This window comes from Lathamus discolor, chromosome 4 (genome assembly GCF_037157495.1).
Source record: "Lathamus discolor isolate bLatDis1 chromosome 4, bLatDis1.hap1, whole genome shotgun sequence".
Taxonomy (NCBI): Eukaryota; Metazoa; Chordata; class Aves; order Psittaciformes; family Psittacidae; genus Lathamus; species Lathamus discolor.
This window is the reverse complement of record NC_088887.1, coordinates 56197202-56215548: the sequence shown is the minus strand read 5'-3', so window position 1 is coordinate 56215548 and position 18347 is coordinate 56197202. Positions and strand designations below refer to the sequence as shown.

Sequence of the window (18347 nt, the reverse complement as noted above, 5' to 3'; positions counted from 1 at the left end):
TTCTGAAGAAAGAAGTTATCTATGTGTCTTGTTCAGTCAGTTCATAGCAGCTGTTTTGTGAGGCTGAAGACATTCAAGGCCAGGTTGGATGTGGCTTTGGACAACCTGACCTAGTTGGATATGTATGTCCCTGCTCATTGCAACCCAAACTATTCTGATTCTATGTTGGTTAATGCTGGTCACTGAAGCAGTCTATATTTTCAGTATATTCGTTGCAAGATGGTTCAGCTGAAATTCTGCTCATACTGTTGGCTGGCTCATAAATAATAGTTTCTTTGATGCAGGCAGTTAAAAGGGGTGACACTCAAACAATACATTGCATCCTGGTATAAACTTACAACTTGTAATAACAGCATACCATCGTTATAGCAAAGGTAGTTAAAACAAAAAAACACTCCCTACAAAAAACCAAACAAAAATACATAACAAAAAACCACAACAAAACAAAATCAATGACATATAATTGACTTGAAACATTATAAAAACTAATTGTTAGAAGACCAACAGTGATATACTATGAATAAAGGGGTAAAGGAAGACGAAAAAGCTTTGCAAGCATTCTTCCTGAATTTCACTCTGATGGTTGTCAGAACCCTTTCAACTTCAACAAACTGGAGGGGAACAAAAACCCTAAAATTCACAAGTTGGAGACTGCATCTCCTGGATTATTTTGATACTCTTCCCATTTCAGGATGGAGTGACATTAAATACCTTGGAAAAGTGTTTGTTCCCTTTTATGGTACTGTACGTGGTTCTGAACTATAACAAATACAAGTTCTTTGCCTTTAGATGTGTAATATAAACAGGTGATTTATTTTAGAGATATAAAACTTTCAAAGCCTTCTTATAGCATTAAGTACTTGGAACAAAACTAACTGCTTGTAGTGTGTGTGGGGGGTACCTCTTTTATGGTTTGTTTTGTTTAAAGACTTTTTTTTTTTTAACCTCCGTAAATTCTTTTTGTTTCCAAATCTTTTACTTTCAGCTTTTGGAGAAATGGCAGAACAAAAGCCAGGGCTATTTGGAACCTGTAGAAGCCCCTTCACCTCAGAAATGTGGGGTGGGAGGGGACTAATATTTTTTCTTGTTTTCAAAAAATCTTAGTAATGCAGTAATTCGAAGACAAACCAGGTTTTTAATAAATTTGGTTTCTACAGCTGTTTAGATGCAACATTACAACCAAACATTCTACAAAAATTCTGCCGTATTTTATTTGGTTTAACATTGTGTGTGTGTGGGTGTGTGTGTGGGTGTATGTGTGTATTTTAACCTACAGACCGGTAGTGAGCAAAAGTTTTTTTGTATTTACTCCTCCTTTTTGGTCATTTCATGTACATACTTCTCAAATATATTCAGGAGACCTTAGGAATTTCAAGCTGGTTAAACTTCAAGTTCAATTGCTTTTCTCAGTTTCTGTTACACAATTATTTTGTATCCTCAAATGATCTTATGATCCATGTGCTGCCATTCTCTTTGATCCCAGCAGGCAGCAAAATGAGGTGTCTGATATGTAAACATGGTGAAGTGAGGTCTGTTAGAACTGCATTGTCATGCTACTGTGAGACTTGACTTTTTTGAGTCAGAGAAATACAGCAATTCCAAATGTCATTTAGTAATGAACACACTATTTAGGTGCAAGTCAGCTTCATACAACACGGGTGTCAAACATATATACAGTTCAGCCGTAGGTCTCTCAGTAAAAACAAACTTTATTTGTTACAGAGTAATGCTTCCCTCTCTGTAGAGGGAACCATGTTTTAACCATGTGTAGGCACATTCTCCTATGGTTAACACTGCTTGACAGTTGTCTCAGGTTTTCCCAACAGGCCATTTTTATGTCGTACTTGCTCACTTCTACAAAGGGAGAAAGGATAGAATATAATTTAGTTTTTATTCTTACATTCATGTATTTTGCAAAAACCTGTTACAGATGACTTTTCAAGCAACCCTAGGTACATGACTTAAGAGTTTATTTCTTTCAGTATTATTCAAATGCCAACAGTTTTTTACCTATTGATGCATTTTACGCAGAAGTGTGCACCAGGACAGCTGTTCAGTGTGATGCTGGGTTCACCTGCTTTACCAGGAATATACATTTCTGGCAGATGAGTATAATAGCTTGCGCTGAGCTTGCATGTTCTGGGTAGACTGTATACGGAAAGAGATCTGCAATGATCCAGGGCTAGGATCTGCAGGAAATGGGTAAATTAATTTCCCTCCTTTCTGTGCTTACTGCTGTCTCCTCAAAATTTGCATCTTTTAATATACACTTAGCTTCAGACTTTGAAAGGCATTTAGAACTGGAAATAGTCTTCCTTCCTGTCCCCCATGTTTTTTGAAGTGATGTTGTACATCCTATGTGTTGATTTCCCATTACTTTGCTCTCCTTCTCCCTGCAGATTCCCTCCATGTGCACTATCTGCCCTCCTCCTCTTCCTGTCTGTGGGGAGAGCCCATTTTCCTACACCTTGTGGAGATCTCTAATGGTTACTTGACAAAAGCCAGTCACTCCTATGCTGCCAAGCCTATTTCCTCCCCCTCCTGCCTGAAAGCCCCTCTGGCTTTCCACAGATGCCATGCAAGATTAAACACTCTGTGCCTGGATATCAGGAAGGCAGCACATATATTCACCTGAGCACTTAGTGTCTGGCTCTATACAGCAGTTTAAAAAATTTACCTTTCAGAAGAGGTATTGCTCAAATATTTAATGTTTATTTTTATATATTAAAATTACCCTATATTTTTATATAGGGTAATTTTTTCCTGTGAGGTGAAGGACGAGCTTGCAAGATGGACATAGTATAAGCCAATCCAAATGCACTTAGCTTATGTTGCTAAATCTTACCCTGAATTTAAACTTGGGTTGAAAGTATTTGCGCTGTGCTTGGAGATGTATTGGAGGGGTTTTGCTGATGGGAGGGGCTTCCTAGTCTGTCAATGAGAGCTTGGAACTGCGCTTGCGTGCTGCCTAGGTGCTTGAACACCTTCCCTTTCCCTGGTAAATGCTCTAATGTTGGCCTATTCTAGGACTGGACATGTCCTTGAGTATAAATGGGGTGGGTGAGGTGGGTAAGTGGGATGAACTGAGGAAAAGCTTATCCTCATGCTTAACTGATAGTGTAGATGTTACTGAACTGACTGGCTTGACTCTAGAGAACAGCTTTTGACTTTGTTCCCCACTGAGTAATATGATTTGTTCTCCATCTCTGAACAGGCCAAACTGTCTTTAAAATGCGTGGTCTTTTATGCTCTTTTCTTTCTGCGTGAATCCAGTGAAATGTGGCCGCTCTGCTTTCAGTCCATGTCAGCCACAGAAACATGTCAAATCTGGCAAGTTCTCATCAATGCTGATGTGGTTTTAAATGCTGTCAAGCAGTAAGAACAAGTGTATTTTTCAATGCTTCTGTCAAGTCTGACACTTATCTGTCCTATTGGTTCATAATTTCTACATAACTTGCTTGGTGACCTTTCAGAGGGATGGCGAAACAGGAAATAACTTGAAGAAATGCCTAGACAGCTTTTTGGAGACTTGCATTTGATGCTGCATCATGGTCACAAGCTGTGCTGCTTAGAGCAGAATAACAGGGATTTACCACACTGGTGACATACCAATCAGGGTGGTAAGTCAGGAGCTTTCCTGAAAACACTGCAAAAGGTGCATAGTCCAGGTATACATATCCGCTTTTCCTGAGGCTGGGGAAAAGGGCTGGGATCTGCTGTTGCAACTCAAGAGATGACAGAGCAGTGTGCTGCTCTGGGATTATGAGCTGCTGTGGCGTCCTTATCTCCTGTTTCTAAAGGAGACAAATGAAACATAGGCAGCATTGGTACTGAACAGAGCTGCACTGGTGTGGTTCTGCAGGGCACCTAGCTTTAAGGAAACAAGTCACCTGAAGCGCTTGCTGTGCTGCTCTTACCATTCCTTGTTGCTTTTAAAATCCTGGTGACCTTTAGCTGTCTAGAAGGAGTGAATACATGGTGTTCAGGAAGACATAAAAGCTTGATTTAAGAGTTTCAGGCTTGATTTAGAGTCTCTCACAACCCATTTGTTTGGGGTTTTTTTGTTTTGTTTGGGTTTTTTTATTTATTTAAAGCAGAAAATGTAGGAACCTCCACTTAAAAACTGGATTTGATACAAAACCTCTGCAAAAGTATGGTTAGGATTATATACTGAAAGATTAATTTATGCAATTGAGGGCAGCAAGAGAGGATTAGATTAATTCCCTCCTTTCCCTAATGACTGTATAGAGTACTGGCACTTGTTTGGCTTGGAGAAGATGACCTGTACACTGAAGTGATTAGTGTGTGCAGTGATTTTTTGTTTTAACACCTCCTACTGAAAACAAAGTGCTGTCTCACAAAACAATGGAGCATAATAGCACTCTCATGGAATCAGGAGCATTGTCACTCAAGTGGGACATGCGGCTCATGAATTGGTCTCACAGATCACGAAATTTGGGACTCGTCAGGGCAGCTGGGTGATGATTTTCAATGCTCTTCAAGTGAGATAACCTAACAACATGGAAAAGGTATGTCAGCAGGGATTGCTGTGGTTTAGCATTTCAGAATAGCTGGATACTTTGCTACTTAGCCTGAAATGATAACTTTAGCTACCTGTGTTTTAACACATACTTGCTAGTTCAGTATTTCCTGGGAATTCTTTTATGATAGATAAATCAATGTACAGATGAGTCAAAAAATTGCTGTAAATAAGCATACCAATGTGGTTTAGTGTGTTTCTAAATGAAGTGTGCAGTTGTGCTTTTAAATACAGGACAGTTTTTTCATTACGGTAAGGCCTGAATAGAGATCCACTCCTGAGCTGGGTCCTGTTGCCTTAACAAGTATATTACCTGTAAAAACAGTGGCAATTAAAGTTTGCTTTCTTATCATTCATAATTTACTTGAATTGAAAATCAGTAATGAAAGACATTTTGCTTCATTTGTTTGGGTATAAAATCTAGAATTATGCACTTGAGGGATAGATTATACAGGTCACCCGGGGTGAAATACGTTCAGAGCAGTTTTATTTTTTTTTTTTTAAACTACAGGCTTATTGAATTTTTGTGGGTAAGAGAAAAGGTTGGACAATAAGCATCAATAATGTCTTTATGGTTATTCCAGTGTAATTTAACTCATATTTCTGCATGATTGCAGTCATGTAGATGTGAAAACTATCAGCTTTTTTCAGCTACCTGTACTTTGATTTTCGGTATGAAAGTCTTCCATCTGCGTTGTTGTTTTCTTCCTTATATCTAATCTAAATATCCCCTCTTTCAGCTTAAAGTCATTCCCCCTTGTCCTATCCCTACAGGCCCTTGTAAAAGGTCCCTTTCCAGCTTATTTATTGGCCATGTTCAAGTACTCTAATACATAGGAATTTGTGATTGATGTTCAGAAAAAACAAAGTAAGTAGTCATTCTTTTTCCATAAATACCTGAGCTGAATTCCTTATAACTTACAACTGTAATTTGGAGCAGTGAGTGTAAAGTGAGGATAATGGTTCTGATTCTGAAAAATTTCAACTTTTTCTTATCACAGCTGCAAATAATTACTGGAGGTAGAGAGAACCAGGTCCTTGTTAGTTCATTCTGAAGGATGTAGTGATGCTGATTGTAATTAACCTGTGTTGGTGAGCTGAGTAGGCAGCTGGGTTACAGAAGGATAGAGGAAAAAAACCCAGCGAGGATGGCAGAAATTAGCACTGATGAAAGCAGCAGGGGTTTCACTCATCTCCAAGAGGCAAGGAGGGACATGCAATTTGCTGCTGAAGTAGCTCCTACACAATTTGAAGGATGCACGTGAATTTCAGGGCAACACGTTAATAAATATCTAAGAGAAAGGAAACTGCTTCTTCAATCCAAACATCCCTCAAACCCATCTGGTAACAATCAATCAGTTTAACGAGCAGAAAGAAATGGACTGTCACTAATAAGCCTTATTGTTCTGTCATACAGGAAAGGACTTTAACACACAGACAAAAGATTCTTCTGGCTTCAGTAAAGGGCTTAATTGATGGGTCCTGCCCGGGTGATATCAAGTGACAATGGCTTCATATCTAGCCTCTGCAATAGTTAGAAGTAAATAGACAATAAATACGCAATACAAACATGGCGTACTTGTACATGAGCTAAAACAGACTAAAAAGTCTGGCAGCCCAGTCAGAAGTAATGGCAATGGGAGCAAAGAATCAGCATTTCTGGCTTGGCTGACAGCTGGGCTGCATGGTAATATTTGATTATCCAGTCTTTCATATGCAGAACATGGCCTTGTTTTCAACACCCTTGTCATGAGCACTTGTGGTTCAATGGGGAAAAACTGCAGAAGGGCATACACAGGATATCTTAGCCATGCACGTGACTTCATAGGAACACAAAATATACCTTGCACCTGCATATTGCATTGTCTGTGTAACTGGTACTGTGGGCTATTGGAAACTGATCTGTAGAGTAGAATACTTAGTGATGGCTTCTCTGCCATCCATGCTGTGTTTGCCTGAGGGGTAACTGGGGTTTTGATGAGGGCTATCTTGTCTGGTCCCATCCATACAACAATTTTAGTGATTAGAGTATATTAGGTATGATACTTGAGCCTGTATTACAGGTTAGTCTCATCTAAAGTTATGATCTCCAAGCCCATTCCACAATGCAACCCAAAGCACAATGAGTGGATACACTCCAGGGATATGCTTCAAAAGTACACTTTTGATTTAAGCTAAAATTGTCACCTATACATACCTTATATAGCCTAAGAAAACCAGAAATTAACAGCTGTCTTTTAACCTGAAAATCAATTCTTCATCTCTGACTGGAGTATGCATTTAGCCTTTCACTAGGAAATCACAGAACAGCTAGGGTTGAAAAGGTCCAGGTAGATGACACCAAATGCTTTGCGCCTATCTATCAGTTCTGTAACCGTGTCATGGAAGGCTATCGAATTGGTCAGGCAGGATTTCCCCTTAGTGAAGCCATGCTGGCTGTCACCAAGCACCTTGTTGTTTTTCATGTGCCTTAGCATGCCTTCCAGGAGAATGTGCTCCAAGATTTTGCCAGGCACAGAGGTGAGACTGACTGGTCTGTAATTCCCCGGGTCTTCCATTTTCCCCTTCTTGAAAATGGGGGTTATATTTCCCTTTTTACGGTCATTGGGAACTTCACCTGACTGCCATGATTTTTCAAATATGATGGCCAGTGGCTTAGCAACTTCATTTGCCAGCTCCTTCAGGACCCGTGGATGGATTTCATCAGGTCCCGTGGACTTGTGCATGTTCAGGTTCTAACATGATCTCAAACCTGACCCTCTCCTATAGTTGGCCTAGGGTCTCCATTCTTACAGTCCCCGCGTTTGCCTTCCAAGACTTGGGTGGTGTGGTCAGAGCATTTGCTGGTGAAGACTGAGGCAAAGAAGGAATTGAGAACCTCAGCCTTCTCCAAATCCAGGGTAACCAGTTCTGACAGCATCCTGAGATTTCCTGCCCCTCCTGGCACAATTCCTTCTAGTTGGGACACAACACTCCTGAGCTTGCAGCAGGTGATCCTTGAATATCAACCAGCAGGCTTGATCCTCTCTGCTCTCTAGGGCTTTATCCCATTGAACCTCACTAAGCAGATTCCTGAGGAAGCCAAAATAGCCAAAGCTCCACCAGCTTCTAGTAGACCTGGGCTCCCAGATCTAGTCCCATGTTCTAAATACCCAAACTCCTGACAGTGGGTGGCACCACTGTTCTAACCATTTATTATCCTGCCAAATCCGGCTGGTCTTCCTTTTCTGTATGCACCATGGTGGATGCTTGTGGCCCCTGCACAGTCTGGGCCCAGAGCAAGCAGCCCAGCTCCCTCTCAGCAACCTGACACCTTTCAGCTACTGACAGCGTCCTGCGGCTCAGCCCCTGCTGCAGGAGGGCCTCCACCAGGGAGCACCGAGTGCAGGCCTGCCCATTGGGCACCGTTCCCTCACGAGGCCAGTGCAGGCACCCTCTACACTCCGAGCTCTGTTGGTGCAGCCTCCCCTCATCGGCTCAGTGTGGTGCCAACCAACACTGATCACTCACATCTCTGGTGGCAGCTCCTTGTCCTCCCAAAATCACTGCTCTGTCGAGTATTGGATACATAGGGAGGGATATTCAAAGCTGCGACTCATGTTTCAGCTGTTGTGGATTCCATGGGCAGCAGCACCATATCCTGGGGCACAGGCCATGTCCTGCTCTGCTGCTGAGTGTTAGCTCAAACCTCTGGCCTGGTGCTCTGGCTGTGGTTCAGGCAGGCGCTAGCAGTCACAGTGCTTTGGAAATGAAGCCACTGCACGCAGAGGGGGGGCCCGGCCAGGGCTGCTGGTGCTGTGAGCCCAGCCGCGTCGGGGACTGCCCAGAGCACAGCTCTCAGCCTGCGGGTACTGGTCGCTGCCCGTCAGCTGTGGGTGGGTTTTTGTGCAGAGCACGTGGCAGCGAAAGGCGAGGCAGCGAACTGCGCCAGAGAGCTGGGGGCTTTGGTTCCGGGTTACCTTCCACAAGCACTCGCTGCGGTCTGACCGGCGCCGCGGCGGCTGCTGCGGCGGGTGGCGGTGCCGCGCTGCCCCCTTGCGGCCCGTTCTGTTGGTGGCTCTGCGGCGTTCGGCTCCCCTGCTGGCTGCTGCCGCAGCGCTCACCGGCGGAGGAGGGCGCCTGTCCCCCCTGCAGCGGCTTTCAGCGTATTTTAGTCATGTAAAGGTGCCTCAAGAGAAAAGAGACCATGACAGATAACCGCTAACCAAAACTGATCGCTGAGAATGTTATATCATGGCTCATTCTACAGAATGGGAAGATGAGCAGGCATAGCCTGCTCCACTGGCTGCTTCTGCATATCCCCACCTGCGAGAATGAAAAAGCTGCATACAGTATCGCCACGAATTCATCAACTTACTGTCACATCATCACGTACTGTCACATCATTCAGTCACAGGAGATAAAACTCATCGCAACTAACTTTAAGTTAAAGTATGTTTCTAAGTTAAATGGGTGGATTTTATGTCTGATGAGGTCAGTTTTGGCTGCCTTTTCAGTCAGTGGAAACAGGGTGACTGGTCGAGCCTGGATGTGAACCACACCCTGTAAACATCTGCATCTCTTCAGTGACTGTAAAACAACAAGCTCAGACTCAGGCAGCTGCATTTGGTCACACAACTGTCATCCTCCGGTGTGAGCAGGAAGGAGGACCCAGCTACCAGGCGCTGGCCTGTTCTCTTTTACACTGCAATGGAGGGTGACATGAGCAAAGACTGGGTGCTTGCTGAGAAGCTCAGAAAAGTGTTACAGCTGCAGCCAGCTTGTCTAATGCCATGGCTGAAAAGGAATTGAGACAAGTAACATAGGACTATAGAAAACAAACTCCTGATCCAGATAAAGACCTTATGTGTGCAATTTCTTTTTCTTCAATCTTGCACTAAAGCTGACCCCAAATGCTTCCACAGAAAAAGCAATAGAAGCACTGCAATAACAGGGAGATTCCTTAAGCTATGCTACCCAGGAAGCAAAACCCTTCCTCTCAGCAAGGCAGGGTGGCTATCAATGGAGCCATTCTGCATCTTGCAGAAGAACTGGGAGACTGAAGCAATAAACTTACTCCAAAAACATGTATATATGCTTTTACATGATATTCTATTGGAAATTAGAGGTCATTGCCTCATCTCTGATCTGCAGGAGGGGGATGTTTATACTCTGAGTCCTTTCGGTGCCACTGCACCGCATGCAGAAACACACCACAGTAGTGAAACATGAATTTATGCCTGGAGCACTAAATTGTCCCTGCAGCAAAGGTGCAAGGTGTGCATGTCAATTATCTTGGCAGAGAGGATGGACTCTCCACATTGCTTCAGAATCTCAGCCTGCAGCTGGAGCGTGAGCAATACCCACTCTCCACATGTACCGCATTAAGATTTCAATCTCATTTCTAAACCAAGCTACTGTTTAGCTAATAAGCCCTGAGATTTTTAATTGTGTGGATGGGTGGAGACCATGATTAGCAGTTACTAACAGTTTTTGCAATTACAGCTAGTTCACACATCCTGCCCGGGGAGAGAAGTCACCATTACTGTAATTTTCCTGGAAGTAAGTGATAATCATAGCAAAGACATGGTTCACAGCTTTCAATTTTGCTCCCTGAAATAAAAGTCACTGAAGTCACTGATAGCTCAAGGCTTTGGGGAAGGGAGGAAAAAAAGTAAAATCCACTTACTGAACTGGCTAACAGTTACACACCACCGGTACTTTTTAAGCTTTTTGCTCAAATGGCTTAGCCACCCATGCTTTCTCATTTTCTGTAGACGAGTCTAACACAGATGCTACAAATTGTTTACTATTGAAGAAGCTACTTCTCTGGTACTGGCAGCCAAATGCAGGCCACATGCCATTTACTCCACCTTCTGTACTCATGAAGAACCAGGCATCTAGTCTTGGAAAGGGCTCTGAATATGCTGCAGCAATGAAGACTTCCCACTGTAATTTCTGTTGAAGTCGTCTTGAGGTAATCCAAAGATTAATTTGTTTTAACTTGATTTCTTTTCCATTCCTCTGGCCTTCTAAATTCGCTTCTCCATTGGCTCTCTTAAAATTCAAAATACTCATTGTTTCAAATAGAATTTCAAAGTGAGAACCATTAACTGATTACAGGTATGAAACAATGCAGCTAAACCGCAAGATTCCAAGGTGAAGGTCGAGTTAGAAAACAAAAAAATTGTAAAATGTTGAAGCCCAGGCACCTATAAGACCTTTGCTCTGTTATTCCTCCTATCAGCAGCAGAAATGACAAGTCATTGCTGGAAAGCATTGTAGGGAAAGTGGCAAACAAAACTTGAAACTACCTTATTAGCTCAGCTAATAAATCAGCAGCTGAATGGTAGCTTATACTAGCTTATTGCTTTGCTAAGTGGCACCTGACTTCGCTATGGAAGAGGTGTGTTCATAGTTACAGCCAAGAGGCAGGGCTTGGTTTGAAAGGCTGACAAGGTGGCATGACAGATTATAAACAGGGCAAGTCCAGCTGCTTGTGCAGTAATCCTCATGCTATGTAAGATAATGGTATCTCATGCTTTGTTACTCACTAGCAGCTGTTACCGTTATTTGTATACATGGCTTATTTAATCCTCTTGTTTTTAATATCCTGTTAGCAACTGCAGCAGTGAGTTATACAGATATTTATGAATTATACTATAGTTTTTAATCTAGCTAGTTTCAATGGGGCATCCGCTGTTCTGCTGTATGTGGACATAAATAGGAATGCCTTTCTGTAATTAATCTCTAAACTGATATTGTATCTCCTCTTGTCTCTAAGCAGGCATGATTTCTTCATTGTCCTCTCACACTGAAACCTCTGTATAATCACATTCATCTTTCCTCTCCGGACTCTCCCGTTACTGATACACTTGTGTTAGGGTAGTCAAAGTGAATCCCCTAGGTTAGGTTCTGAGCTATTCATGTGAGCTCATTGGCCTTTTTGCATGTGCTACTGGTAAGGAAGCTTCATATCCAGAACTGAAGGCTAATATAACATTTAGGACTGTTCCCAGATGAGATCCTAGATGTATCACACATTGCTTGTATGGCTCATCAAGTAATTTACTACTAGACAACATGCCTTTTGATGTTGAGCAAGGTCATGGCACACAAATCTTCTGTAGGGAAATAATTAATAGGAGCAGTTTTCATGCTTTCTTACCCAGTAAGTGCCAAGCTGCCCAAGCTGTCAGAGTGACTTTTCAAGGCTTAGCAGTCTTAAAGGCAATGTGGAACTAAAAGGGGATACAAGTGTATTGGAGTCCAAGGAAAATATGAATGAGGGGGGAACTTAACAGAATCTCTTCTCTGCAGATTGATGAATAGGGCAAGATCTGTTGCTTAAACTGCAGCAAGGAAATCCAAGGTAGGTACCAGGAAAAAAACTTCACTAGCAGAGACAATGAAAACTGGATTATCTGGGAAATCATTAAAGGTGTTTAAGAATAGGTTAGACAATACAGCTGTCAGGAGTAGCTTTGGTCAAAGTGATGCTCTCTGGGGGCTGAAAGATGAATAACTGACGTTCTGAATTTACCTCAACTCTGCAATCCAAGATTATCATCCCAGCACATAGTTTAGTAAGTGTGGTCTATCTGGATGTATTTTATTCTTTCATTTTCTTAAGAGGAAGTCTTATGCATGCACACACTACCAAAATTTTACCTTTATAGATCCCATTCCACCCAGTCAACTGAGAATTTCCTCTGCGAGCCTCTAGGAATCATCCATGATCAGATTCAAAATAAACAAATGTGGTATTCTTCAAACCTTCTTTGTCAATAACATCCAAAAGTCTGGCTATAAACAAAGCAAAACAGCAAAATTATATCCAGAGATGCAGTTAGACTTTTCTTAGGTGTTGACTCAAAATTCAGGAAGACTGAGTCTTTCTATTAACCTGTGAGCTACCACAAGCAATACAAAGTATAATCCTACATTAGAGAAATAATAAAAGCCCAACGGAAAACTGCTGAAAGTGTCCAAAATTTGTTCGTGATGTCTATAAACCCAGAAAAATAAAATCCCAAACCAACTGTAAGATAATATAAATGAATGATCCTTTTATTCAAAGTACTCAGAATACTGTCAGCTTTATGCTGTAAATTCTGAGTCAAGGATTGTAACTATTGTGTAGCCTCAAGCATCCTGAAAAGCTTAAGTAGTGCTTAATAGTGCTGCCTAGATTCCTAATCATCCAAAACTGCTGTGTCACACTAGGAACTGAAAAGGGACTCCAAGATGAGGCTGCACACTATCAACCAAAATCTTCTCTTGATGCCAGTGACAAAAACTTCAGACTGCAATTCAAACCTAACTTCATAAGGAATGCTTCAGTACTGATAACATCAAATGATTATACAGAATGTGATTTATCTTTGATTGCTTGTCCTCATCAGCTTCTGCATCATATTCACCAAGAACTGCTTCCATACCTCCCTCTTGTTGAAGCAGAAAGGAACAACAAAGTAAGGTTTAGGTTTAAAAACCTAATTGGCACTCAGAGTCTGGATTTAGACTGCAGTGAGTCTTCATGATGTACTGACTTCACGCAGTTTATCAAGTGAAACTCCATAGATTTTTAACTTGACCTTTTGATCAAGAAAGAATTCTGGCTTATGCTCCAAAGATTATTATTTGATAAAAAAGGACAAGCACACAAATAAGCCACTGTATAATGTAATATCATCAGCACCACTTTGATCTTCTGAGACTAGACAGAGCTGGATGAACGTCACACATCTTGGTTAGCAACATGATCAAGCATGTTTGATTATTTGACTGCGTTTAACACTGCAGCACAGGTGTGTGTCCATTAAAGAAAAAGAACAGATCCTCTCAAGGAAATTTGAGCTTTCATCTTAAAGAAAAAAAAAAAAAAACCAAACAAAACTCCCAAAAAAAAAACCCCAAAGCAAAGAGGCGTGGTGATGGTCTGGCATCCTCTGGAGCTAACTGCGTGTACGAGGCAAAAAGGCAATTCTGTGACAATCCCTTTACATTCTTTTTCACATTCAAATGAATGAAGGATTTTCTTCAAGATGGCCACTTACCCACCATCTAGTCCATCTGCTCTACATTATCTCCATTTAGGCCGTGCTGGCTTCTTCCCTGAAACTTCTCTGTGGTAATGAGAGGGATGTGGACATGTAAAAGGAAAACAAGGAGAAGTTTTCTATGTTTGTTTGTGACATGAAAGAAAACAGTAATTTCTCTGCTAACTCACTCAACCCAAAATATAACAGTGATATTGTAGTGACTATCACAATAAAAATTAATATTGTGGTCTAAACCAAAAATTTTTGATTTTCATATCTGTGCAGTTTTGAGGTTTTGGGAGACAGAGTGGATTAAAACACTCCTCAAAGATGTTGATTCTATATTAAGACCGAAATAGTAACGGGCCTTTTCTCTTTCTGGTTCCAAATTAGACATGTGTAGAACACTAAATAACTGGGAAAGTTCATGGCCAAAAGTGACAGACTCTCAGAGGCAAGGAGGACAGGACTTGCCAACATCAGGACAGGTAGTTCAGCACATGCCAGCTGCCTAACCTAGTGGTGTATGACACAGTGATCACATTATTTCTAAAAATCCTTAAAAAGGCCATACAATTTTTTTTTGTTACCTTTCAATGAATGAAACTGCCTCTTTCAGCATATTAGAAATATTTTTTTCTCTGGATTTATCAGTTGTTCAGTGATATCATGGTTTCTCATCAGGGTGCAGTTCCAGTACTTAGTGAAACCTTAGCTGGAGAACCAGGAGATGAAATACAGAGTACCACAGGTGGCCAGACATATGATTATTTTCCATTTTACTGAGAATAAATTGGTGAGTTTTCCAATCAAAAGAGTAAGCACTGAAAGGATGATCATCTGAGTATAAAGCCAAAATGTATCTTGAAAACTTGGCCAGTTCGGGGTCATCTGTGCCTTGACACTTATTCAGAAGGGTGAAAGGCATGCCATAAAAATAATCAAAGCCGTAATTTAAAGGGTGGTGGCAGTGATCCCAGTGGGATTTGCAGTTCTCACCCATATGCCACTTCCCTGAAAATATAAAACAAAGATCTTCAATCCAACATCGTTACTCTTGGGTGTGTCTGCCTGTATGTCTAATGGGTTGGCTGCACTCCTTGCTTAAGGTGCAGCCAAGGGAGGAACTGGTCTGGAATGGGGACAAACTCAGGGAACATTCATGCATTGGCAATTAGTCTGCCTAGAACAGCTGTTTTTCCTCACTTATCTGTTAAAATTCCTCACAGGGCAGTGGTACAGCTCAGAGGCTTCCCTGAATAAGAAGTTGCAATAATTGGTGCTTATTATTTTTCACATTAATGGGTCACCTGATGGGAGAAACCCTTGTGCCAAAAGAAGCAGCTAAGCACAAAAGTATGAAACAATTTATGCACAAATTCTATCTGACCTTCACAGTCAAGGAACAGATTTCAAGAAGGTGTTCATATTGGCTCTGTGTGTCTATATTCATCCTGAAATGAGCAACAAAAATAGGCCATTCCAATTATCCAGTACAATTGGACATATCAGAGTATGTCATACACTGATGATCAACCTTAATGAAGTCATATTACAGAGCAGTGTCATTATCCTGACATTGAAGGATGGACAGGCTTAGGGACTGTTACCTAGATAAATAACTTCTGAGAACTGCTAACCAGTTCTGCACTTATGTATTTGAATGTAGTTTACAGCATAAGTGATAGAAGACTGCAGTGAGCTAGGGAAAGTTCACCACTTTGCACAAGCTGTTGTGAAGTCAGCATATCACAGAGGCTGACTTCAGTTTAGGAGCTAAATGACACCTCAGTGTGCCACAGCCAAGTAGAAGTGTGAAAATCTTGGTAATTACAATTAAGCACATGACATCATTTACATCAAACAGTTTAAAAATGACAAGTGCTTGAAAGACACAGACTTTCATTGCTGTTCAGACAAATCTAGCAAAGAGTGAATAGGATTATTTTTCTTGGACATATATTCTGATCTGATTCCTACTAAAGTTAATGCAATTCTTTCAGCTGTTCTTTGTCAGAGTTTTTCAGAAACTACTTTTAGAGCTAAACCGTGACAACAAACAGGATGTATCAATAAGCAGAAAATGTAGCCACCAGATATATTTAAGACCACCGTGGTATCTGGGTACCAGACAACATGTTTCTACTCTAATGGATCAGTGAATATCTGTTCTTCCTAAAGCAATGTGTACTGGGCAAACAAGACTTTTTCCTTTGCATTTGTCTGTGTTTGCAGTGTACATCTACACATTTCATATGTCTCCATGTTGGATTTGTCAGATATGCTGTGCTGACACTGGGGCTTGCAGATGGTGTTCTGAAAACCCTGCTGATTTTGAAAGTTATGCATACAAGAAATTCCAGTTCAACTGATCCTAGACATTTTGGCAAAGAAAAATACTTACAGCAGCAGCTCCATTTGAATAGCAAACAATGGAAAGGCAGCAAGTTGCTATGTCTCTTACCTACAAGTGCTGTAGAATAACCTTACTGGTGCAGTATTCTGCTAAATGCAGTTTCATTTGTTGGGAGCCCTCAAGAACACCCCTTCCAAAAGAGAACCCACTGTCAGTGCAGGATGCCATGCCTAGAGAGGAATAACAGTCTTTAAAATAAAAGAAGCAAGATTTCTGATTTTCAGTCTTCTCAGATTGTTTGTGCTAATGAATAGGCCTCAGTTACCTAAGCCTAGTACCTTTTTACAAGCCATTTAGTATGGCCCCCAGATTGATTCTGATTGACCCTGAGAACAATGTCACCTCCAAGCCCTACATAGCAGATGCCTCAGCTATGGTAGTGTGTCTATAAATGGCGCTAAGATGGCTGTGTTTGGACATTAGGCATTACAACTGAAGTTCTATGAAAACCTGAAGTTCTATCAAAGATTGAGACCATTTAAAGAGCCTGAATGTACACAAGTCCATGGGACCTGATAAAATCCATCCACGGGTCCTGAAGGAGCCACTGGCCATCATATTTGAAAAATCATGGCAGTCAGGTGAAGTTCCCAACAACTGGAAAAAGGGAAATATAACCCCCATTTTCAAGAAGGGGAAAATGGAAGACCCGGGGAATTACAGACCAGTCAGTCTCACCTCTGTGCCTGGCAAAATCTTGGAGCACATTCTCCTGGACAGCACGCTAAGGCACATGAAAAACAACAAGGTGCTTGGTGACAGCCAGCATGGCTTCACTAAGGGGAAATCCTGCCTGACCAATTTGGTGGCCTTCTATGATGGGGCTACAGAATTGACAGACGGGGGTAGAGCAGTTGATACCTGGACTTGTGCAAAGCGTTTGACACTGTCACACCTTGTCTCTAAATTGGAGAGACATCAATTTGATCGGTGGATAAAGAACTGGCATGCAAAGAGTTGTGGTCAATGGCTCCATGTCCAGCTGGAGACCGGTAACGAGTGGTGTCCCTCAGGGATCGGTGTTGGGACCGGTCTTGTTTAACATCTTCGTCGCTGACATGGACAGTGGGATTGAGTGCGCCCTCAGCAAGTTTGCCAATGACACCAAGCTGTGTGGTCCGGTTGCTGCGGGGAAGGGATGCCATCCAGAGGGACCTTGACACGCTTGTGAGGTGGGCTGATGCCAACCTTATGAAGTTTAACCATGCCAAGTGCAAGGTCCTACACCTGGGTCAGAGCAATCCCAGGCACTGCTACAGGTTGGGCAGGGAAGAGATTCAGAGCAGCCCTGTGGAGAAGGACTTGGGGGTGCTGGTTGATGAGAAAATGAACATGAGCCGGCTTCAGTATGCGCTCGCAGCCCAGAAAGCCAACCGTACCCTGGGCTGCATCAAAAGGAGCGTGACCAGCAGGTCGAAGGAGGTGATCCTGCCCCTCTCCTCTGCTCTTGTGAGACCTCACTTGGAACATTATGTACAGTTCTGGTGTCCTTAACATAAAAAGGACATGGAACTGCTGGAACAAGTCCAGAGGAGGGCCACAAGGATGATCAGGGGACTGGAGCACCTCCCGTATGAAGACAAGCTGAGAAAGTTGGGGCTGTTCAGCCTGGAGAAGAGAAGGCTGCGTGGAGACCTCATAGCAGCCTTCCAGTATCTGAAGGGGGCCTATAGGGATGCTGAGGAGGGACTCTTCATTAGGGACTGTAGTGACAGGACAAGGGGTAATGGGTTCAAACTTAAACGGGGGAAGTTTAAATTGGATATAAGGAAGAAATTCTTTACTGTAAGGGTGGTGAGGCACTGGAATGGATTACCCAAGGAAGCTGTGAATGCTCCATCCCTGGCGGTGCTCAAGGCCAGGTTGGACAGAGCCTTGGGTGACATGGTTTAGTGTGAGGTTTCCCTGCCTATGGCAGGGGGGTTGGAACTAGATGATCTTAAGGTTCTTTCCAACTGTAACTGTTCTATGAATTTATAAAACACAGCATTAAAGGAAAAGATAAGGGGTGAAAAATAAAAGAAGCTTAAATAGAGTAAAAGGCTTACAGAGTCAGCAGTACCCACTTCTGAAGCATACAGTTCCTGATTATATTTCTCATTCAGCAAGTCAAGAATCACACCAGAGGAGCTAATTATTTCTGCCATATGTGGTGGCTAAAGTTTTCTGTCAGGAATTTACACGGCTGAAGTAAAACTGTTTTAAAATGTAATTGAGGAGAACTCTTCCATGGTCCGACACACTTTGCTATGAAGAGTTTGCTGGGATACTAAAGTTATTACACTTACTATAATCTTAATACCACTGAACATACAGTGTTTACACATTTTTTTTTCTTTGTGCTTCTACCTCTGGGTGTTTTTCACTG

The 18347-nt window shown here is 42.0% G+C and overlaps 1 pseudogene; it reads right to left on the bottom strand.

The window, feature by feature from the left end:
• Nucleotides 1–4440: 4440 nt before the first annotated feature.
• LOC136013382 (arylsulfatase D-like) lies at nucleotides 4441–18126 on the bottom strand (annotated as a pseudogene).
• Between the last annotated feature and the right edge of the window lie 221 nt (nucleotides 18127–18347).